Genomic DNA, 25,347 nt, shown 5'->3' on the forward strand with positions numbered 1-25,347 from the left:
ACATTAGCATGTGGCTGCTCAAATTCCTAACCATAATGTTGAACCAATAAGTCACATCAATCGCAGTCGTGTCAGTACTAATGACAAGGTATAGAGCTTTGTACAAAAGTAACCAGTCGTGCCAAGCATTCAGTATTTGTTCAAGTTATCGGCTATCAAATGCATTCTACGGGAGGACCTTATAGATACAGTCTATATTACAGAATTTAGACCCTACAGATATCACCAATTTAATTTTGTTTGAACTAGCTAAACAAAGTTGGCAACACAAAACAGTAAATTCAGGATCAAGAGATAATCTTATTTTACAAAGGGAATCTGCAATGAATTATTTTATTTTTGATGGCCCTGTCAAATTTGTTCGTAGCAAGATACAGTCAAATATGACTGCCACTGTGACACTACCTTAAGAATTAGAACCCTACCTATTCCAAAAGTAATCAAATACATGACATGGCAAACCGAAGGCCATTCTAAATTATTACTATCAATGGAAATACTAAGAAGACTTTTCTTTTATAATATCTCATTTACCTTTCCAAGATGTATGGTCCATCCTCAAACTTGGTTCTATGCCCTAGTAGATCATTGTCCTTTCAATACCTTGAAACTATACACAAAACTCAACCACAACAGCAGTGGTAGGAATCAGAAAGTTACTTGTGAAGTGGTGAGGTGTGGGTAAATATTTGCTTCATTATGTTCTTCATTTGACTTAGGTGGGTGATGCGATTTCATCATAAGTTTGCCATCTTTTTACAGTGGACAGAAGTTTTAGGTGGCTTATCACAGTCCTTTCAATACCTTAAAATTATATACAAAATTTAACCATAATAGAAGTCACAGGAGTCTTAAAGTTACTTGTGAAGTGGTTAGGTGTGGGTAAAAAATTTGCTTCATTATGTTCTTTATTTGACTTAGGTGGGTGACACGATTTCATCATAAGTTTGCCTTCTTTTCAATGTGGAGGGAAGTTTTATGTGGCTTGGCAACTGCAAAATCATGCATGGCAAAGTTTTCTTTATGTTATTTGTTTGGGTGTTGATTGCTAACTACTCTGCCATCATTTGAGCACCATTTCTCATCGGTTTGGCCATTGTAAAAGAGCACGTATCATGATGTTTTCACTTAAACTTCTTTGCTGGCTGGAATTTGGACTTGTCTTTGCCACTATTTGAATATGGGCACATTTTTTATATGGTCAGGCCATTGGAAAGTTGCACCACATTATGTTCTTCGTCTTCATCTTGTCAAGGTGTGGTTTCATAGTGGGTTTGCCATTGATTAGATTGTATGGATGATATTGACATGGTTAGGCCATTGTAGAATAGTGCCTAATTTTGTGAATCAAAAATCTCTCAATGAACTATGGAAGTTACCTTTCCCAAAGGAACAAGAGATTGCCTTAGCTCAAAGATGATTTAACGTTACCTCTTGGTTGAGGTCTAGTTTGGGTGGATGTTGAATGTGCATTGATTTAAGATGATAATGGTTGGCTTCCTTCTTGCCACTATTTGAATATGGTCACATTTTTGATATGGTTGCACCACATTATGTGAAAGATGCCGAGTGCTGATTGGAACAATCTAATATGTTTTTTTGAGTCTGATTTCTTTGACCAGCGGTTGGAATTTTGGTTTTAATGCAATTTGAGGTTTTTAGGATAACTTGCATGTTATTGACTTTTGAAATTTGACAATGCAAAATGAATAACAAATGCAATAACATGCAAGTTATCCTAAAAACCTCAAACTGCATTAAAAACCAAAATTCCTGAACAGGTGGAAAGATTGAATGAAGCTGGTCAATAAATTTGCTGTTTTTCTGCTAACAATTGCTCGTCTGCTGTTAATGTGACTGTATCTGGGTCAGCCCCCTAGTTTTGACTGCTTTTAATATAAAAAACAAATGCAATACATAAAATAATTGACTGCAAATGAATTTCTGACTTCTGATTTTATTTATTAGCAAAGAAAAAATGGAAATAAATGATTATTTTTAACATCCCAAGCCAATAATGGCCTACTAGGAGTCCAGTGCTGGGAATTGAAGGTGATTTATTGTCCTGAACAGGTGGAAAGATTGAATGAAGCACCTCCAGCTGCAACTAATGGTTCCAATGAGCTTTATTCACCTACTGAATAATTATCTAAAACCAATTTGTGAAGAAATCGTGATTCCAATGCGAACTTTCTGCAGGAGAGACTCCAATTCGGTGTGCTTTCTACCCACTGATTTGCTCTTGTAGCTCCAGTATGAACCAATTTCACCAAAAAAGTATTGGAATTCTTCTTATTAGCCGCTAACAATAATTTTTGTACCAAAGAACTTAGTTAAAACCCTTGTATTTATTTTATTGAAAACTCCAGGCAAGATTTGGTGGTATGGCTAGCCTGGGGAAGGTACAATTTGCTGATTGGGGGTACAAACTTGTTGGAAATTGTGACCTCTCTGCTCAGATCTGAAATTTATTCCCCTGTGCTGCTGTAATACTCATATTTGCTCTTGAATCTGGTCCAAATGACCTGAAAAGAGCTTCCAATGAAGTCCAATATGTCGTTAGGTGAGAGGGTTTTCGTCCTACACCTGCAATCTGAAGGTTTTCGTCTCCAAATCTGCTCCAGAATTCTGCCAAATTGCTGCAAACCTGTTGAAAGTAAAGGATTATCCAAAAAATCATCAAACATAATGCACAAATGAACTCCCAAATGCTCTTTTAATATTCCTCAAACCTTAATTCGAATTTGGGGTTAGGGTTGGACTTTTGGCATCATAAAACATGTTAACATGTTTATTTTTATTAAAAAAATACTTCCCCCAAGTGGTTTGACCCATTGAGCGTCTAATTCCTCATTAAAAGTAGCCATATATTTAAGTTATAACCTTTAAGTTATAACTTCTAGGGAAATGTGCCAAGGGGCCACTTTATTATAATATAAAGTTACTTTTAAAATACCATTTAAATAAACTTTTTTCTATTTTTAGAAAAAGTAACTTTATAACATGATATTACAAAGTTTATTTGATATAAATCCACTCAAGCCCAATTTTGGCTAAGTATAAACCTTTTGCACCCAAAATCATCCCCTGTCCACTAAATTCACTTGCAGAGATGGCTAACTAATGAATCTATGACTACTAAGTGTTCACTGGAAAAAATGGGGACATTACATTATGTTCTTAGTCTTCATCTCATCAAGGTGTGATTTCATAGTGGTTTTGCCACTTATTAGATTGTAGGAGTGATATTGATATGGCTAGGCCATTGTAGAATAGCACCTAATTTTGTGAATTGAAAATCTCTTAATGAACAATGGAAGCACATCTTTCCCAAAGGAACAAGATATTGCCTTAGCTCAAAGATGATTTAATGTTGCCTCTTGGTTTAGGTCTTGTTTGGGTAGATGTTGAATGCACATTGATATAAAGATGATAATGGTTGATTTTCCTCTTGCTAAGTTTTAGAGGAAGATTGAGTGCTATTCAATTCTGCTCATTTTTGTCTTTATTCTCGGTGAGGGCCACATGGATTCTCTCAATTCAACTAGCCAAAAAAAACCATTATATTAATAAATATTAAATGTGTATAATTAATTTGATCTTAATTAAATAATTTATTTATTGTGATTTTCTTTTTGGATATGTAAATCTGACCTTGGTGGTCACTTTTATATATATATATATATATATATGATAAGAAAAGGTTACAAAAACCTTTGTAGCCCAATCATGGTGATGGATAGAAGATATATATCCCTAGTACTATCCTAGATATAGTCAATACATAAGAACAAAAAATCTAAACATAGAATATATTTAGTTGCTATCTTTGGAATTGATATCATGCACTACAATGGTCTCCTTTTTTGTGCCCTTGACAGCAATGTTGCACAATAAAAAGAAATGGCATTGATCACATTCTTGGTTTGCCCAACGAGTCCACACCAATGCCTTTCCCTTGATAACTTAGAACAACTTTGAATTCAACCATGGAACTAGCAACAAGGTTGCCCTTGGACACGTAAAAGATGGCATTGGCTTTTGTTGAAGGGGAAAGAAGATCCAAAGAAAAAAACTACCAACATTTGCTTTCCTTGCTTTAGTGTCATAACACATGAGTGCATTGGTCAACTCTGGCTTTGGGATATTGTTGTGACCATTTCGCACATCGCCCCATTAGAATGGGGACCCCCTCTTTTTGCTTTTGTTTTCCTTCCTTTCTGCTTGTTCTTCTCTCTGCTTTTAGGATTTTGAGTGAGTGGTTGTCTGTCTGAGCTAGGGCTAATCCTTAGGGGTTTTTTTTGGTATCATTCAAGCTAACTCCAGTCAAATTTTGGAAAATTGTTAAATATCTCCTTGAAGAATTGAGATTGTTGGAATGAGGTAAACCTTTCAGGAGAGTCAAATTGGTTAGGTTAGGGGAGTCAAATAGGTCTCAGGTTAGGTCGAGATTGAATAGGGGTTTTTAGGGTAAGGTCCAGTTTGTCTCTAAATCTGAGTCAGTTAAGCATGGTTAGTGAAGAAAGGGAGTCTAGTGGGCTAAGATAAATAGGGAACGAAATGGATCAAGAGTCTGAAAGTGTAAAATCCGCCGCTCCTGACCCTTGCTGAGGGTCCAGGGCGAAATTCTTTGTAGATTGGATTTCCTTCACAATTTTGACTAAGTGTTGAGATGTTTTAAGATGAATTTGTGTGTTCTTGCCTCGAGAGGTTTTGATCGATTTTTGGAGAGCAAGATGATGCCTGAAATAGAAAATTCGCTCCTGACCCTTGCTGAGGGTCCACAGCGAACTTCATTCTAAACACAATTTCTTGTTTTGAGAGGACTTGCTAACTGGTTCCTGGCCTTGAAAATGACCTGACTGTGCCTTGTGAAGTGGTTTGAGACTTAAATTTTGAGCAGTTTAGCCTAAAATGAGGATTTCGCTCCTGACCCTTGCTGAGGGTCCAGGGCGAAAATGTTGTTTAAGTTTTTTTGTCACTGACTTTGGCTAACTTGTTTTGTGCAGGGTCTCCCGGAAGGAAGATTGGACATCACTTGATGCAATTGAAGGTTTGAAAGCGTGCAAATTGATGGTTTTTGGGCAACAAAGGCAAAATCGCTCCCGACCCTTGACCTTGCTGAAGGCCCAGGGCGAAATTTTGATTTTTCCTCATTTTGCAGTGAAAAAGGACCAAGTTTTGAACATGAATGGAAAATGAACAACTCCCTCTACCCGTCTGAAAAAGTTTTAACTTGAAATGATGGAGGACTTTGTTGAAAACCTAAAATTCGCTCCTGACCCTTGGAGAGGGTCCAGGGCGAAAATTCCTATTAGAGTCATTTCTGGCCTTGTTTGGTCAAATTGAGATGTCAAAGGCATGATGAATGGTGAAGTGAGCATGATGAAGCCCCCAAACTTGTTTGAAGATGAAGAGATGAAGGAGTTTCGCCTAGGAAAGGCAATTTCGCTCCTGACCCTTGGAGAGGGTCCAGAGCGAAATTCTTTATAAGCACATTTTTTGACCTTTCTTGGGCATGAAATCCTATTCATAGCACAATACAAGATGAAATCTTCCTTAGCAAAGAAGTTTCAAGGTGAAAAGTGAAGCATTTTGGTCTAGATGGCAAAGTTCGCTCCTGATCCTCTCTGAAGGCCCAGGGCGAAATTCTCAAAAACACATTTTTCTTGCAAAGACAAAATGATTTTTATGGTTGGAATGGATGTGAAGAGGTATGTTTTACCCATTGAAGATAACTTGGATGGCCAACAAAGAAGCAATCAAGCTAAATAGGGAAAATCGCTCCTGACCCTTGCTGAGGGTCCAAGGCGAAAATTCTAAAAATCTACTTTTTCCTCCAAGTTTGAACGAAGCTAAACCTAGGCATGAGTTTGAAATGATGTTTGAATTGCCTTGAAGTGAAGAAGGATTGTTTCGAGAAAGTTTTGAAGGCAATTATCAAAGTCGCTCCTGACCCTTGGAGAGGGTCCAGAGCGAATTTCCAAGGTTCTCTCCTTTTTTTGTAGAATTAAGACGAAATCTTGCTATATCTTCTTTGGATAGGAGAAGGACGTGATGTGTTATGCCTTGGAAAGTGATTCGAAGTTGGAGGGGTGAAGGAGTTGTCCTAAAACCAAAAAGTCGCTCCTGACCCTTGCTGAGGGTCCAGGGCGAAAATCATAAAACCAACATGTTCCCTTCAAGATTGTGCTAAGGCAAGGTTATACTAAGGTAGAAAAGGCCTTCAAAGACATGATGAATAAAGGTTTGCTTCCAAAACTTGATGATCCTGGGCTAGGAAAGAAAAATCGCTCCTGACCCTTGCTGAGGGTCCAGGGCGAAAATTTGAAAACCTCTTATTCTACCTTGCAGAAACAAGACAAATTTGGATGGAGTGGATAAGGAAAGACATTACCTAGTGATGAATAAAGTTTCAACGAAAAATGATGATGGATTGAGTCTTGATTTGCAAAATCGCTCCTGAACCTTGCTGAGGGTCCAGGGCAAAAAACTTGGAAAGAGGATTTTCTTGCTTAGTTTGGAGGCATAAACATGATCTTGCTTGGTGAAGAAGTTTTTAGATAAGGAAATGAGGATTTCTAGTCAAAATTGCAAAAAATCGCTCTTGACCCTTGGAGAGGGTCTAGGGCGAAAAACACCAAAATCACACTTTTTCTCCTAAGTTGGATAGAACTAAGTCTGGAATTCAGTGAGAAGACCTATTTGAGATGCCTTGAAGAGATTTTGAACTTTGAAAAATGTCAATTTTGAGCCAAATTATGAAAATCGCTCTTGACCCTTGGAGAGGGTCCAGGGCGAAATTCCTCTAAAAGCATTATTTCCTTCAAGATTTTTGATGAAGTAACTCAATGGTGCAAGGAAATGGATCTTGGAAATTGCATTGAGAGTTTAACAATCAAGCTAAGGTGGATTATAACCTAAAATGAGAAAATCGCTCCTGACCCTTGCTGAGGGTCCAGGGCGAAATCCACATTTCCACCTAAATTCCTCATGCAGAATACCAAAATTTGAAATGCAAGACCTTAACTGGATATGAATTTACCCTCCAAGAGATTTTAGAGTCAAGGTACGAAATATTCAAGGCTAAATTTGGAAAATCGCTCCTGACCCTTGGAGAGGGTCCAGGGCGAAATCATTAGCAAGCTTCATTAAGACCTTGATCAAAAAATTGATATTCTTCAGTTTGCACTAAATCACCAAAATTGCTAAATTTGAGGCATATGGAAAATTAAATTTAAATTTGCATTAATTTAAAAGCATTTTGCATTTAATAAATTAATTTTAAGCCTTGAAATAATCGAAATTTTACCTTGGAGGATTAAAATTAATTTTTTAAAAACTTAAAATGAGCGCTCAAGGGAATTGTTTTGCCTTTATAGGTAAGCCCGCCACCCTTTTTTTAGAGATTTTATTTATTTTTTACCCCCTTTTTACCAAGTCGGCCTTGAAGGGAGTAGGGTAAGCGCTCTATATAATGGAGGAGTGTTTCTTCACATTTCAAATCATTCATTCATTCCTTCTAAGTGCGAAATTGAAGAGCAAATTGGAGGAGCGAAATATAACATGTTTGAGGCGAATTTCTTCTAAGTGTGGATACTAAGGAGGGTGGAATTTATTCTTTTGAAGCTAGAGGAGGCGCAATCCATCCAAGAGAGGACTATAATCTAGGCCTTGTCCATCAAAGTCTAGTTTTCTTTCATCATTGTCAAGTCTTTTTTGAGTACTCAAGAGGAGGTATAGCGAAATTATCTTAATATCCTTGTTCAAGACTTGATTTTTGGGCACTTTTTTTTAGAAAAGTCTAAGTGTTGATTAATTAATTAGGAAATGATATCTCTAGATTTATCATGAAGTTTCCTAATTAATATCTTAAATCTTCCTTTTGAGTCTTATTTTCTACCCTTTAATGCTCAAGGACTAATTTTGAAATGTTGTGTAGGTGTCAAGATGACGACTCCTAAGGCTGTTGTATCTGCTAGTCGCCCGACTCTCATCAAAGAAGATCAGAAGAATGACGAATTAGAGACCAGGATCGTGTCCAAATGGAGTAATATCGGAGACACCAACTTAGGAAACTTCAATGTGAAGAAGTTTTGAGAGGTCCCCTACATTGGCAAGCCATCACCTGTTGCGAAGAAGATAATTGAAAGTGGCATCATCAAGGCGGCAGGTTTCCCTCCAGCAGTCAAGTGTCATGAGCTGATGATCGAGTGTGCCCGCCACTATGACTCACAATCAAGGACGATCGTATCCAAGGAAGGGAACACCTTAGCTTACCTTTCAGAGGAAGCTATAAGTGAAGCTCTTCATCTTCCAGAGCATAAAGATATGATTTACAAAAGTTTAGAAGGAGCCAGGTCAATCTATGAAGATGATCCCGATACTTGTCTGAATCTCATCAATAAGAATTGGTTGCTCAAGAGTCGGCCTCGCTTGAACAAGATTCCCAATACACCGCATAGGATCAATTTCTAGGAGGAGTACAGAGATTTGATAACCTTGCTCAATCGAGTTATAGGGGCCCCTCAAGCCTTCTTCTTCAAAAAGTGGATGTTCTTCTTCATTCAAGTGATAGTCCAAGGAAAAGGAATGCTTCATTGGGCCAGAATCATTAGCAATTGTTTGGACGTGCAGTTAAGAAGGCTAAGACCCACCAAATCATTCCACATGAGCTCATATGTTATATATGCTTTAATCAGAAGTTTCGAGTATGCAGGGCTACCTCACAGAGGAGTGATCGGAAGAGGACCCGGAGAAATAAGGGTTTGTGATTCTTATGTTCATCTACATCATCCGCCTAGAAGTGACAAGAAGTTAGTCAATGACACATTCACGATGAACATTACCAGGATATTGCAAGGTGGGATTCACAGTCGTCTATCTCTGGATGCACAAGACCTTGTGAAGAAGTATGGCGCCTGGTTCATCCAGTTTCAAAAGTTCACGTACATCAGAATTCAGGGGTGTCCTTCACCTCCCTACATGTTGCCAAGATATCCAACAGACAGGATAGTGCTACTTGAGGTGACTAGACAGTTGGCAGCCTATGCGAAGGCATCCAGACACAAGCATGGAAATGGAATTCCCGTGCCCATCATATTGGGGAATTCAGTTGAGGTGTGTCCTAACACTCAAGCCTCAGAGAATGCAGAGAAGGAATTATCGTTATACTCATTCTCATTCTTTGCCTCGCGGGAGAATTTTGATCCTCATGGTTATATGGAGGAGACAGTTGGCAGGAAGTACAAGCATGAGTTTCAGGTAGAAGACTTTTGGATGAATCTCCCAAGTGATTTAGAAGTTAAGAGAAAGATGCATTCCCGGCTACCCTTAGATCTCATCAGGAAATGTAAAGTTTATAGAGTAGTTGATCAGGCCCAAGATAATGGTAGATACCTCCAGTCATCTTATGAGAAAGAGGACAAGGAAGTGAAAATAGATTGGAATGAGCCCGAAGTTTTAGACCTGAGAGCTTTGATGGCTCCTGTTTTATCATGTACTTGCAGATGGGTGGATGTACAGCATCAGAAGTTGAAAGAGCAGCTTTGATGGCTCCTGTTTTATCATGTACTTGCAGATGGGTGGATGTACAGCATCAGAAGTTGAAAGAGCAGAATGTATCAATGACATTCACTTTGGAGGCAAGACCAGAAGAAGGAGAAACAAGCGTGAGTGAGAACACTTCTCATCCCAGAGGTGCAAAGAGGAAAGAAAGACCTGAGAAAAGGGAACCTTCCAAGAAGAAGCAAGAGGCTAATCTTAGTCACCCATCAAGCACATCTTCTCGACATGAAAAGAAGGCAGATCGGGAGAAGATGGTATATGAAATTGATGAGTCTATGGAATCCATGGTACAAAATGACAAGCAAGAAAAGGGACAGACACTTCAGCAGTCGTCGAGTCAATCTCCCCAAGTTGATGCTAATGAGCTACATGAAGAGAAGAATGATGATGAAGCGACATCTCCTTTCCGAGAGGATGGACCATTGCTTAAAAAAATACAAGTAAAGGAAACAAGATCCGCCATTCTGGATTGGTTAAAAGAGAGACTGACAAGGGTAGTTGTGGTTGAAGAGGAAGAAGATGTATTTGATTTAGAAAGCCTTATAGGGAGTTCTCAAGAGGTGATAGAAAAGAGGAAGGCCACAAAAATGTCCAAGGTAATTCGAGATGAGACAGGATCCAGGAAATTGCAAGTAGCTACGCCAACAGTGGGCAAATATGAGGGTGAGATTCTTGCAGATGAGTATGACTTAGAAACATTTGAACTTGGTCCACTTACCACCGAACAAGCAATGGAAGAGGCAACCGATTCATTTGAAGCACTTAAAGACAAACTTAAAGAAGAAATGGAAAAGAATAAGAGGCTTGAGAGAGAGGTCAGTGCATGGAGAGGCTATTTTAGTCATCTCAATCAGCCCTTGAGACGTCAGGATCCAACAGTATCTCCTTTGCAAGCACTCCCTTTTGAATCGGTTGGCGAGGCAGAAAGGGTCAAGAGCTTGGTTCAGCTTATGAGCTCTTGGATTGATAAATCCCACACGGTAGCCATTGAATTTGCAACAAGAATGATGAAGACAGTTCATCGAGCTATCCAGGTCCTTGAGGTTATCCATAATCTAATGATAACTGTAGCCGCTTTCACTCACACTAGAGATGTTATCATTCCTATCCTACAAGTGATAAGGCAAACACCAAGACGAATCCTGGCACAAGAAAAGATAATGGATGGAGGAACCCAGAACCTCCTACAGTGGTCAACTCTGCTCCAGATAAAAGAGGTCCTTTTTGAAGACATCAACACCAAATGCAGTCAAGTTGAAGGTGTCATCCATCCAATTCAAGATAGGGTGTTCGAAGTGTTGCGTACCATTCTTGGCAGGCGGATTGAGATTGAGACAGATGTGGACATCCAAGAGTTGGAGGAGAGAATCAAGGTCATCTTTTGCAAAGAGGGGAACGTCATCATAGATGAGCAACGAGATCAGATGTTCACTACCATGTTCCTGATTGAGAAGATCAAAGAACTTGAACCTAGATGGGAGACAACTCTTCTCACTGCTTTTGACCAAGTCCTTCACTTGGAAGAGCGAATGAAGAATCTTCCTGAGATTCCCATTGCTGAGATTGAGGGAATTGTGTCCAGATTCGTTGGATATGCTAAAAAGGAGCATAGGAAAGGGAACAAAATTTTAGATGAAAAGTTGTTATAGGATGATGTGGCAGCTTAATTCCTATTGGTCTATGTTTCCTCGATATTTGTGCCGATTAAATATTTGGCTATGCATTTAATAATGTTCATCTAAATGGGGACCTTTTTGTAGCAAACCCTAATTAGGGTTTAGGTGTCAAAATCTCAGCCATTGATCTTCTTTCGATCTGGGCCATTCATTGTATTTGAGGATGCTATATATAACCTCACTCATTTTCATTTTGTTAATGGTTAGAAGTTAGAGAAGAGAGAGAGCTTAGAGAGAAGAAAGTTATTGTGTAGCAAGATTGAGTAGTGAAGAAAGAATTTTGAACAATTGTTGTCCATTTGGCTTTGAGATCAATAGAATATTGAAGTTATGGTGTTTTATTGCAATACTTGTTGCTATCTTCATGATTGTTTATTTTCTTGAATCACTCTCAGTTGAAGTAGTATTTAAGTTTAAGTTTGAAGGACTAAGTGTTGTGCTTGATCTTTGGTGAGATTCATGTTCCAAACCACTAGCTTTTTACTGATTGTAAGGACGCCTTGTGTGGTCAACTGGAAATATTGAGATTGCTTAAGAATTCAATCATTTTGGGAGTATTGATATGTATCTCTATGATAGTGTCTATATCCTTAATGATTTGAAAGTCACTGAATCACCTTAGAAGATCGCATCAATTCCAGTAGAGTTGTAATTTCTTGGCGATACTGAAATTGGTAGAATCTTACCAAGTCTAGCCTACATTGAGTCATTCTTAAGATTAGATTAGTATTCATCTCTTGAAACCCTTATCTTTTGCTATTTTTTTGAGAATCTGTTAGTGTTAGGAAAATCTTGTTCCTGCAGTCAAAAGAAAGTAATACAGACAAGCTTTCTCAGAAAGTACGTAAGGCCCCTTGAAGAAACAGTATATACAACGACCACTGGTGCTTATCCACACGTAGAGATCCTACAACGAAGAACCTTGAAGTCATCCTGAATGATCCTTTTTCGCGATATCTTCAGCATTCAGAGGCTTTAATCAAGAGAGGGTAAGGTACCATTTGGGTATTTTATTCTGTGTTTGGCTGTGTACAAAATACATGTCAACAGATATAAATATCTTGAATATAAGCTAGAATTCACACCGTTCCTCTGTCAAAGACTCAAAATATTCATGAGATTAGATGGGAAGCTCGAAGTCCTAATGTAGTTTACACAATGTGGAGGAAACTCCATCAGAAACTTAGGTCCAATTACCTTTCTAATGACATTTTGGACTAAGGGAGAACCCACGATGAAGACTCCTACAAGGTGTATGAGGTTGAATCTTGCAATATTGGGCATCTCACATTTTCTTGGCACAAGTTAGATTCTTAGGTTCATGGCTGGAGGTGGCATCCAGAACATGCACTTCTCAATATCTATGATGACACCATTGGATTGTGAGAAATAAATCCTTGGCTACCTTGCCTCACCTTTTCTATACTTGATGCCACCAACTTTAAACAGGCCCAAACTAGAAGAGTTACATCATATCCTCACCAAATCCTTTGGCTGATCTCAATCTAGAGTAATTTTACTAGCAGTCCCAAGGTTATCACTCTTGCTGGTAATGGGGGTTGCAAATCTACAATTGCTGCCCTTGGCCATGAGTGGGATAATCATTCTTCCCAATTTTGCATGGGTGGGGGAGAGATCCTGTATACAGCATGTACTTTCAAAACTTAGCTTAGATTTCAAACAAGTGATATCTCACATAAGTTCCCCCACATTATTTTTTGGCTTATGATTTTGTACACATATGATCTATGGCATAATTTTCCAAAACATCTGCATATTTATTGCCTTCCTTGAAACAATGCTGTACTATGTATGAATTCAGCAACGCTAGGTTTTGTTAAACTTGTTCCATGATATTCTGGATTTTCTAGTTTACAGAGCTTTTATTTTTTATCATTTTTATGATAATTGTGGAATCTCCTGCTATGAATATGTCCCGGATTTCATTTGTTGTGCATTCTTGAAGGACGAGGAGTTACACTTGTGCCTCTTGTTTATCATTGCATTCATTGACTAGTTTTTTTGGAAGCAGCCCACACCATTTTCTCATTCCAATCCAACATGACACAATCAACTCTTGACTCTTCCAGTTTACCCCCAATTGTGCCAATGAAATACGGTTTGAGCATCTAAGTGGTGGGGAGTTTCATTTGATATTGACATGATTTCCTTAGATTGACCCACAAGATCCTTCAACAAGAGGAGCTTTGTATATTTCCATTTCTTCAATTTTCATTTTCCTAGTTGATAAAATTTCTTTCTTTTGAGCTTGCTCTCAAAGTCTGACCATCACTTACTGCTATATCCATTTTTAGTATAGATAAATCTTTTGGAATGATTGATTTGAGAAAATTCTTCAATTTCATTCCTTCCACATATATGCCAACTTAATGTTGAGGGGCCAATTATCAACATGCAGGAATAAGTTGGCTTTGACTAAATGATCGGCCAACTACCAAAAAAATCCATCATATTCTTTAGGAATATTCCTACCCGATCAAGCCTAGCACATAGCTGGTGTCAACAAATTATCGTGAAGGGGCAATTAATTAAGAGATGCCCTTTTACACATTACACACCACGAAGGACCTTCTAATCCATGTCTTTAATCTTATCCTAGTGAGGATTCTTTGTGTAAGGCAGCCCAAGTGAAAATTCTTATGTTTGGTAAACAAAGGCAAAATGCATTTGGCTGATGGCCAATCAACATTGGAGGAGCGCAAGCTACATGATATCCAAGTTTAAGAGTGTAATTGCCTGATTTTGAACTAGCCCATATTTTATTTAGCTGCTCTATAATTTGAATCAAATTATTGACAAGGCTGCTTTTGGAGAGAGATTTCCATTCCTACCTACCATCAATGGGCATAAATAATTATGAACCTTGTTACCTCATAGTTGTGTAGGACCCACCTTGCCTCATCAAGATTTTCATGTTCAGCTAGTGGGGTGTATCCATTCCATGAATCCTTCAAAAAGGTAGCATTTCATCCATATGTAACTACCCATGATACTTGATTGATTATGATGGCTTTGTAGGCTAGTATAAAATTCCAAAAATGAGATCCTCTAGGAAGATCCGCTATAGTGAGGATGCTAGTAGTTGCTTTTGCATCCAAAATTTTCTTACCAAGATTCTAGTTTATATCTGCATGTGTCCATCAAACCTGACCAATAATTGGCGTCCTAGCTCCTTTGAATAAAGGGATATATAGATATTTTTTCGTAGTGAGCCAAACTTGAAACCTAATAGTTCTACTATGAATATCTAATCAGCATCCTTTGTGTGAAAGAAGAAAACATTGGATTTGTTATGATTTTTGCTTTGCCTACTCACTATCATATATTTATCCAATTCTTTTAAAAATAGAAAAAATTCATCTTTAGTTTCCAATCCAACGAACATCATATCATCAACAAACTATTGATGAGTGATGGTTCTTCATCCCTATCAATAGTTATATTTTTTCCATTATCTCAGTTTTGTTGCTGCTTTTATAGATCTCCCTAGTGCCTTAGCATGAATGATGAAGAGGAAAGGAGTAAGAGGATCTCCCAAATGCAGGTAGGTCTCTTGTGGATTCAAAAAACTTGTATGTGTTCCCATTAACATGCATAGAATATCTAGGTCCCAATATGTAGTTGAAAACCCAATTTAATGACTCCTTTCAGTATTCGATGTTTAGTTTTACGTGGCAAAAATCTTCTTGTAGCTCTACGTGGCACATATTTTCTTCTAGTTTTTGACACAATTTTTTGTATTTTTTGACACAACGCAAATCTTCTTATAATTTTTGATAAATTTTGATATTTTGAAGTAAAAAAATAAGTAATATAATATAAGAAATATATATATATATTTCTTATATTATAATAATTCTAAATTGGATGCCAAAAGGCCCCTACGCAGACACCGCTTTCTTCACCCCGGCATTCCCATTCCATAGTCATTTGAAGGCATTCGAGAAGTAAGTGTATAAGTGGGACGGTGCCCCGCGCGAAGGAACAAACTTGAAGCAAAAGCAGAAAGTAGAGGGAGAAGGAGGGGAGTAGGAGACGTTGTCCTGCAGGGATAAGAGCACCCCCTCCCCTTTATTATTGTGTGGGATTCACTGCTTTCTCCGCAAGGCTCGTCATTTGCGACCCATTTAGCAATCTTAGCTGCCCGCCCATCCCCACATTGCTGGCGGGAGAGGGAGGCGGGGAAGACCCCTACCATTTCTTTGCCTAGCCCTTTAGAATAGTAGGGGCCCATAGAATTGTAGTGGGCATCAGCCTGTGCCATTAATCAGCCTGCCTTTAGAATAGTAGGGGGCATCAGTAATTAATTCGCTTGCTAGCACCTGTCGGATAAGGATCCGTCTATCCGTCTCTAGTAGGATAGTAGGGGGCTTTAAACTACCCGTCTAAAAGGAGGTTGGCTTTAACTCCCCCCGCTTGTGTAGGTCAGGGTTTAGTAAGCCAATAGTTTTTGGGCTACCCGTTTCCAAAGGCAGGAGAAGCAGAGGCGGGGGACAGAGGAGGAAGCAAGAGTAAAGAAGGCATTTATAGGTAGGGAAACGGTCAACCTCACAGGCTCGCAGAGATACACAATAGATACACATATATAAGGCAAGAGCCATTAATTTGCTTGCTTCACCCCTCACCCTTTGGAAGCACCTTCGCTTCTCTATGCTTGATCATCCCCTTTTCGTAGGTCGCATTCTTTTGCTCCGTTCCAGTCCTCTATTCACTAGTTCCATAGTTAGTGTACCTCGAAACGAAGAGAGAAAGGGCATCAGAAATCCAATGCGTTCAAAGCGTGTGCACCCGCAACTAGTACACAACGCAACAGTCTATGTCAAATGCAGTGAGTGGGGGACATCTATGTCAGTGCCGAGAGCAGTCTGTTGCTCCCTCCTTGGGTTTTATCTCTTTATGGGAGGAAGGCAGAGGTTGTATCCCAACACAATCGACCTATGAGTAAACTAGTGTAATAAAGTAGGGGGCAGTAACCTGATCGGGTATGGTAGTTTTCACCAGCGGGCAAGCAAAATACCAGGGGCAATAAAACAACTATAGTTTTGGAGTTAATGACCTTCCTAATGTCGACTTTATTGAACTCCAGTGTATTAGCTTTCTTTGCCGAGAAATATCCATCCGGTAGTTGGGGGGTGGGGGGTGGGGGCAGATAGTCTGGTTCAGCAGGTTAAATCCGTATATCCAAGTGGGATTGTTGCGCATGAAAAAAATGGAACTGGTTTCCGACACTAGGTATAGACCTCACCATCTTGCTCAGTTTCAATCCGGACGGGTGGACTAGAAAAGGTTCTTGGCGACCATGAACTCATGAAATGAATGGGTCCAAAGCAACTGAGAGGTAGTTGAAGATCTTCTAGTTGCAAAGCCCGCTGTGGCATCTGGCATTTGCGAGGCCCTCCCCGAACCACAATTCCTTACATCGACAGAGGGGCCACAGTTCCAGGGTCTGTTCTAAGGAGAAACCCCCAGCCGAATTGGGCGGGGGCCCTTTATAATAGTAGGGGTTAGAATAAGGATTCTTGACCTGCGGCTTCCGTCGGTAAGAGGAATTGTTAACTATTGTCTCTCAAATAGGAAGGGATTTCGGGATTATGAAGTTCTAACGGGATCTGCCTTTGCTTGTGTCTCCACCTGTGCCTATGCTTATGCCTCAAGCCTTCGTTCAGGAGCCGCCAAATCATTATTGGAACGGATTGACTTGCTATAGTAGTTTTGCTTAATCTCATCGGGTTGAGTTGCCGTTGCTTCATCTCATCTAAGGTTAAAGCTTTCCATTACTCACCGATGGGTCCTGCCTTCACTGAACACGAAAAACTACATTTCATTCTGGGCTAGCCTAACTTTCCGGGTGGGAGGGAGTTAAGGAGTCCAGTTAATAGGTAGTTTGGCGAGAAACCGATTAGAAACTCAACTATAGAGTAGAGGGCGTTTGGATAGTCGTCAACGATGGCCCAACAACTATAAACTAACTAGAATTCCCGACCCCCCCACCCCCCGCCCTCCCACCCTGCAAGGAAGGAGGCCGAACTTCTTTGTTTGGATGGTCCTTCCTTCCGGAATAGAGTTTAGTTGTCTACTCCCTCCCTAACTAATCTCCTCTGGTTATGGAAAGTGTGTCTTTCTACCGCAGCAGGGTGGAAGGATAGGATAGAATTATAGAGTCGCTGCTTCCTTGGGGTTGTGCCTAACTTGAACTCCCACTCCTCCTAAATTCTGAACTGAACACCCCAGTTATAGCTTACCTGAACTGGATGAGTGAACAGTTATAGCTGATGGCTACCGATAGGGCGGTCTTCAGAATGGGCTCGAGGGAAAAATGCTCTGAGGGTGTGGCCAGTTAGACATCAACTACTCCCCTACAATTCTATGGGCCCTCAAATTCTATGGGGTTTATTTCCATCGGTCCTACCTGTTCTCTGGGCGAGAAATAACTAACTTGATACCTCTCTCGCCGGAAATGAGATCCTTGTTCTCGAACAACCTACTAGTTAACTGCTTTCTCATGATGGGAGGACAGACTACTCTCGACTAGGGCTCGCTCGACTGGATGGAGCCATAATCCATGCGATAAAATCCTAACTTTCTAGCGCCTATGCATCCGCCCTTCTTCTTTATAGTTGCCCATAGAATTGTAGGCATTACTGAGGAGATGGGTTGCGTAGGGAGCCGGACAAGGTCATTTCTCGACTCAGACTCTGCATCCGTTCAGTTGAGTAAGCCAGCTAGGTTTGCTAAAAGGAATCAAGAAGGAATCATCTATCATTACCACAGGAAAGGATCAGGGCCAACAGGCCCGCCTTACAAGTCTCCTCTCTCCTAAGTCTATTCCTATTTTTTCCAAAATTTTCATTAAGAATTGCCAAATTAATCCATCATCTACTTTTGTTTTGGCAATCATTATCTTTAGTTTGGATTTTTCCATTTAATGAATTGTTTCATATGCAATTTTATAGCCATCAGTAATTGATGTTCCAGTCTTGAACTTTGATTGTTTCTTGGAATGATGTCAAGAAGAACCTTTGATCTATTTTCCATGACTTTGGGGATAATTTTGTATATTGTGTTGCATGATGAGATAGGCCTAAAATCACCAAAGTGGTTGGGGATTGGCATTTAGGGATACATGCTATGAAGTTATTATTGAATGAAAGTTTTTCTTGAATTCTTTACTCTTCTACCACTTGCCATATGTCATCTCCCATGAAATTCTAGCATTACTTAAAAAAACTTGTAGAAAAACCATTTGGGCCTAGGGCTTTTTTTTTAATGTAATTATGGGAGAGTCAACGTCACCTCATCTTTCATGATTTTACTTATTAGGCCTTTATTTTGTTCTTCCTTAATACTTTTTGGTATTTTCCTTACCAATTCTTCTTGATTTTGTAAATGTGATCTTGTAGAGCAGCATGATATTTTTTGAAATAAATCCATAGGTTTTCTTATGTCTTTTTGATTAGTTAATAAGGCTCCATCTTGAGCAATAATGGAAGATACATGGTTTCTCATTCTTCTTGCTTTTGTGTAGTTGTGAATTTTTTGTATCTCTCTTACTCAAGTTTCCTTGGACTTTGATCACCAAAAAATCTCTTCTCATGCAAGAAGCTCCACATGTTGGGCTAAGAACATTTTTACTTTGATGTAGTCCTCTCAATACATACCATCTTTCATTAATTTCTATATTCAGAATTGGTACATGATTTTACTTATTAGGCCTTTATTTTGTTCTTCCTTACTACTTTTTGGTATTTTCCTTACCAATTCTTCTTGATTTTGTAAATGTGATCTTGTAGAGTAGCCGGCAGCACAATATTTTTTGAAAGAAATCCATAGCTTTGCTTATGTCTTTGTGATTAGTTAATGAGGTTCCATCTTGGCAATAATGGAAGATATATGTTTTCTCGTTTTTCTTGCTTTTGTGGAGTTGTGAATTTTTAGTTATCTCTCAAATCTCTTCTCATACAAGAAGCTCCTCATCATGGGCTAAGAATATTTTTTCTTTGATGTGGTCCTCTCGATACATACCATCTTTCCTTGCTTTCTCATTCAGAATTGAAAGTTCTTCCACCCTCAATTTTTCATAAAATATGTTTTTGAATGATTCTTTATTCCATTGTTTACCTTCGAGGAAAATCAATTTATTTTCAAATTTAAACATTTTGGTTCCATGTCAAACCTTAGCATCCTTCCACCACACCTTGACCATCTCTACAAAGCTTGCATCTTTGAACCACATGTTTTCAATTTTTTAGGGACAATGTTCAGAAGGTTGATTTTTGAAATAATTAATGATACATGGTAGTGGTTGGAGCCAAAGATGGGTAGGATCTTTGCTTCTAAAATGATCAAATATTTCAGATAGGAGTTATTACATTGTGATCTTTCCGATTTCTTTGTTATGTTGTTGAAACCTAGTTATCTAGTGGTCCATGTGTCGATTTTGTTTTGGGAACCATATTAGTCAACCCCTTGTTGCTCACAAAGTTGGTGAAATCAATTTATGATTTGGCTGGTTTGGAGACACCTCCGACTTATCTAGGCTCTTTAAAATTGTATTGAAGTTCCTCCAAAAGAATTAATTTATCATCCTAGTCCCCATGGAACCAAACTTCGATCTCATACTCTTGCTTTCTTTAATGGGTTGGTAGGACCATAAATATTAAAAATGAAAAATTTCAAATTTGAAATCAAAATAGACTTTGTTGGATTGCTAGTTTTCCCCAAGGCACTTCCTCGAGAATGATTGAATTGGGTGATGATAGAGTAATTAAACCTATAGAGGCTCCGTTTGCTTCCATAAATATTTGTTCCACTTGCTACAATGCTTGAAAAATTCTTTTGCTCTTTCTTGGTTCCACTTTTTTTCCTAAGTTAAAACAATATCCACTCCTCTTTATTCTAGGTGACTCTTTTGGGAGTGTCTTTTGATTGGGGCAGAGGGTGGGTTTATTCGTTGTATGTTCCATGAGATAATCTTTGTAGGCCTTAGACTATACTTGTGAAGGGTTTTTTGTTTATCACATATTGCATCTTCTTGCCTTTCTTCGTATGTTTTCCTACCTTTTCTTTCGAAAGAATCATATTTGGATTTTTTATTTTAGAGATTGTTTATTCTATGTTCTACCAAGTTTATAGGATGGGGATGACAAGGGATGGGTGATGCATTTCCGAGTTGATTTTTGGGGAGGCTTTTTTTTAGGGGATGGCAAGTGACAACTATTAAAAAAGTAGGTAAAATTTAAAATTATTGGAAATTTCAAATATTCATATGATAAGTCATAACATTGATAAGCATTCATCATATATGTTATAGAACCTTAATACATAATATTAGAGTTGATTTGAGATTTCACATGAGAGTTGACAAACAAATTAACAAAATTTAATTGCTTTTGTTGGTAATGTGCAAATATACTATATAAAAATTATGACAAAATGCTCGAAGGTTGCAAGTTTCAACTACAAAATAACAAAACTATAGAAAATAGGCTAATTCATCAAAATTGGAGCCTAAGTTTGAGTCATTGCCACTATGAGAGGCCACCTCACCCAATGGAACCCCAACCAATCTCTCTTGTGCCTCCTCATCAACTTGTGTGGCATCTTTGCGATCAACATCCCAATGTGCCACTAGAGTTTGATGATACTCAGGAATTCATCTTCCCTAAAGTTGTAAAGAACTATGCACAACCACCAACTTCTCCAATTGTCAAGAGGTAAGCCAAATGCTATATTGCACAAAACTAAGTCAATTGAGTACCGTCGAGTCAAATTATTATGCTTCTTTAGGTGAATGGCATCAAACAAACTATAGTTGTACTCACAACTAGAAGCACTACAAGATTGAGTTAGAATTTAGAGGTCTAACATTTGAGGAGTTGAGGTATTTCCATCCCAATCTTCCCACCAAGAACCTGCAAACTGGATATTCAAAATCTATAAGCAAGTAATAATTTAATAATATTTGCAATTTGTTACTTATAAGCAAAAATTCCAATTTTTTTACTCTGTGTTTGGATGCATCTTGCTTGATTGGCTAGTGTGAAAAAAAAGAGCTTTCCCAAGCTTACTTATAATATTGCAACTCTAAAATAATGAAGTCCCTCACCTCAACTTGGGGTGTCACTCTATCTATGTATGTTGAGAGGCTCTCCATAACCTCACCATTAGGATCGGTGAAGCTATTAAAGAAGAAAAAATTGGACCTGAGCTAGTACCCCACTACATGAACAGGTTGATGGAGTTGATTGTTATCTCAGATCAATGATTTTTCCAAATGGGATCAAATTTGTCTTTGTGCCACTTGTAACAGTTTTTGATGGCCTCTTTGACCCTATGTGTGGCCTCATAAATGCACCCCATTAGGTTTTGATCCCCATCCACTATGCACATGATTCTCACCAAGGTCTTTGACAAATTTACAATGAAGGTAAATTCTTTTAATGTTTAAAATTGAAGTTTGAGGTTATCTTGACAATCTTTGCAGCTATTTTTTCAAACACATCTTAAAAAATTGTTGCCGTGGTCCTCTCTTCATCCACCTTCTTTGAGTATGGTGAGCCTAGCCATGTTTGACTCCCAAACATTTTCTTCAACAATTTTAACAACCTAGTAATTCTTTGCAGCATTAGGGGGTTATTTGCAAACCTTGTGAACAATTGGTGGCCCAACCTCTTTCCCTTGAATGTGATCTCTCATCAAGCTAAGAACTCAATGGTGATTAGAAACATATTTGTGATGTTCCTTGCATCATCTATAGCCAATCTCATCCAATCAACATTGCTTATTTCCTTCAAAAGAAGGTCAAGGCAATGTGCAATGCAAGGGGTCCAAAAGAGTGATGAATACCTCTCCTAAAGAAATCTCCTAGTTGCCACATACACTAATGCATTGTCAGTGATTATTTGCACCACTTTCTCTATGCCCTTCTCTAAGGTAACTTGCTTGACGTTAAGCTCAAATGTTCTTTTACTTTGTTAACAGGCATTGATTGACTTGAAAAATAAACCATTTCAACATTTGCAGCTGCTAAAAAAATGATAAGGGTGTGGTTCTTTCCATCCGTCCACTCATTTGAAAGAATAGATCATCTAAATTTCACCATTTCTTCTTTAGTTATTCCATAACTAACTTTGCATTTTCAGTAGCATTCTAGAGCAACTTCCCACTTAAGTCTCTTGGAGAGGGTGCCTTGTGCCCTTTCCTTACAACTATCAATGTTGTCATCAAATTCTCCTAATATGGGATTTTCACATCGAAGGGAAGGTTGTAAAACCAAAAAATTGCATATGCCTTATCTACTTCTAGTGCTCTTCCTTCCATTGCGTATCTTGCAATGAAGGTTGTGCTCAACATATGTTTCTAGGTACCAAAAATCCTTGTGATTGTGCTCTACTCGAATTGAATGAGGTGGATGTGTGTTGTATTTGTGGACCATGACTAAAGATGCTTGCTATGTGCATTCACCGATTTTTCGGCTTTAGGTTCGAAATTCAGCGAACCTATAAAAGTTTAATAAAATTTGTAAATGTTTGCCTCAAATTCGTACGACAAAAATGAGTTTTTTTTAGGGTTCCGGTTGAAGCTGAAGTTCATCTGTCCAACGTGCGATTGAAGCCAGTCATTTGTGTTCGTGCTCCGTGTGACGCCCTGCCCAGGTGCCGTAGGTTTCCCCCGAAGTTCATTTATGTTATTCATATGCATAAACGTGAAAGTGTTATTGTTTTTTAACTTCGGGTGAGAGTTTTATTATTAAAATATTAATATTATTATTATCGGGTGAGAGTTTTATTATTTTTTAATTTATATCTTTATTAAAATATTAATATTTAGTATATTTATCATTATTCTATTTTACTTATTGATCTGTCAACTAGAGTAAAATATTAAATTCTAAATAGCATTTTTTATTTTTACTTGTTAATTTAGTGTTTTTATTTTGTTTTTAAATTTAAAACATATATATTAATTTTTGGTTTTATAATTTATTGGATATACTATTTATATTTTAAAAAATAAAGTTATATAAGGCAAATTTACTGTCAAATTTTTTGCCCTTGCTGAACTTCATCTGAATTTCATGGTTGCCGAACATGAATTCGAATTCGAACGCGGTGACTTAGGATGCTTGCCATATCTTTGTCTATATCTACTTGCATGCCAAGATTAATGTCTGTTTTGTGGCTTCTTGTGTCCTCACCCTCTCTAGTCTCTTCTCATCCAACAATGCAAGGAATGCTTGCATCTCTCGTTTTTCTTTATTAGCAATTGGAGATGGTTTGGTGTTGTGATTAGGAGTGCTTGCAATATGGTATTTGAGATGATCATCGCCTCGTCGTGCATAAGATGCAAATCACACTCATAAATACCGGTCCCATTAGGAATTATTTCCATGTGAGGTCTTTGCTTCCAGCACGATGATTCTCAATAGTTGATGCTAAAACTGATGTGGTGCTGAATGCCATTGTATCTAACTACATGTTTAAATACTAAAAATAACAACATTAAAAAAAACAATAATTTGAATATGAAAAGTCAAATCAAATTCATATCTAAATCTCGCATTAAAAATGTAACAAGGTAATTGAATAGAGATGTGGCATACCATTAGTTAATTAATTCAAAAAGCTATTTTTTCAACTCAAAAGTGTAAAACCATTTCTTTGAGGAAAAAACACAGCAATTTGTTTCAAAAAGCTAGTGTAAATCAGCAATAAGATTTTAAAAAAATGAATTCATTTCATGTAAATTGTAAATAATGTTTATAAATTTGTACTTGGCGAAGATTTTCGAAATGTTTATAAAATATAAATTTGTTACATACACACACCAACCCCCCAACTACTCCAGCAGGTTCGGCCTGGACCCAGGTACCCAGAACTGAATATACGCCCTACCTGTATAGCTGGGTCTGGGCCAAACCTGCTGGAGTAGGTGGGGGTTGTTCCACTGGGGAATCGAATCGGACCTGGGGGGTCCACCAACCATTCATCCAGTTTAGTCCGGTTTGGAACCGGTTGGAGAAAGTAGGACCAGAATCTTAGTGAGATAGGGGAAAGTGGGATTATATATATGGTTAACATTAATCAATATTAATATATGATTATAGTTTTTAAAATTAAGCGATTAACATTTTTGTATCAACATATGAAAGCATATCATAGGCGAAAACATATTAATGTATTCTTTTCATCCGGTCTTGGCTTGTCCAAAAATGATGTTTATTCCAGATTAATCAGCACCAAACCTGACTTTAAGAAATGGTCCTGGTTGAGGGTATGCATACAGATCTAATGTACACCAGCAACATGTTGTCAAAAGCTCAGAACAAAATCTATTTTCTTGAAGTGCACAAAATATAACAAAGCAAGAAAAGGATATCTAGTGGTTTACTGGTGCATGAGTCTTCGAAGAGCTTGAGCCTGAAGGGGATGAACCTAGTGCCACCAATTCATCTGTCCACGGTGCACCCAAATCTGGTGTCCTCACTTAAGTCACTGATGAATGTAAAGTCAAAGTTTAAAAATGAGAAAAAAAATTTAAAAAAAAAAAAAAAAAGATATTTTCTGGGCTGGTTTGCTCTGAATTTTTCTGGGTCCTGCTGGATACATCTTGGATGATCCCACAGTTGTTTGACCACATCATAGCTGAATCTCCTCATGTACATGTTCAAGATCAGGATGGGGTATGAACTAGGCCCAGATCGGGCTATAAACCCAGACAAACCAGTGACAGTCTTAAGTTGAATATAAATAACAATGAATAGATAGGGGAAGCGTACCAATAGCCGTTATAGCTAACTTCGTGCACCCACAGATTCCAAATGGTACATCGGATTTTGATGATTTTTTTTTTGGTTGTCTACACATGCAACTTAACTGCTTATAGCTATTGTTTTGGCTTCTGGGTAGTAACGATGCATGCTGTGGGATCTGTTATGCGCACAAGGGTCAAAAAGTACACTTTTCAAAGTGTCACCCGATACCTACTTAAATATGTCCCAATAACTGTGCACTTAAAACCCCCAATATTTATGCACAAATGCCCCAGTAGTCGTGTGCTATGGGTAGCACAAATGAGACAATTA

The 25,347-nt window shown here is 38.2% G+C and overlaps 1 protein-coding gene across 6 annotated transcripts in view; it reads left to right on the forward strand.

Moving 5' to 3' along the window:
• LOC131070929 (sister chromatid cohesion 1 protein 3) overlaps positions 1 to 25,347 on the forward strand; it is a 101,579-nt gene that overhangs the window by 71,035 nt on the left and 5,197 nt on the right. The window contains exon 2 of one of the 6 annotated variants that reach the window (XM_058006621.1): positions 2,074 to 2,215. The exons of the other annotated variants lie outside the window; for them this stretch is intronic. The gene's annotated coding sequence lies outside the window, so the exon portion shown is untranslated. The remainder of the gene's footprint in view (positions 1 to 2,073; positions 2,216 to 25,347) is intronic. 6 annotated transcript variants of the gene reach the window in all.

The sequence above is a fragment of the Cryptomeria japonica genome, chromosome 1 (assembly GCF_030272615.1).
Source record: "Cryptomeria japonica chromosome 1, Sugi_1.0, whole genome shotgun sequence".
NCBI lineage: Eukaryota > Viridiplantae > Streptophyta > Pinopsida > Cupressales > Cupressaceae > Cryptomeria > Cryptomeria japonica.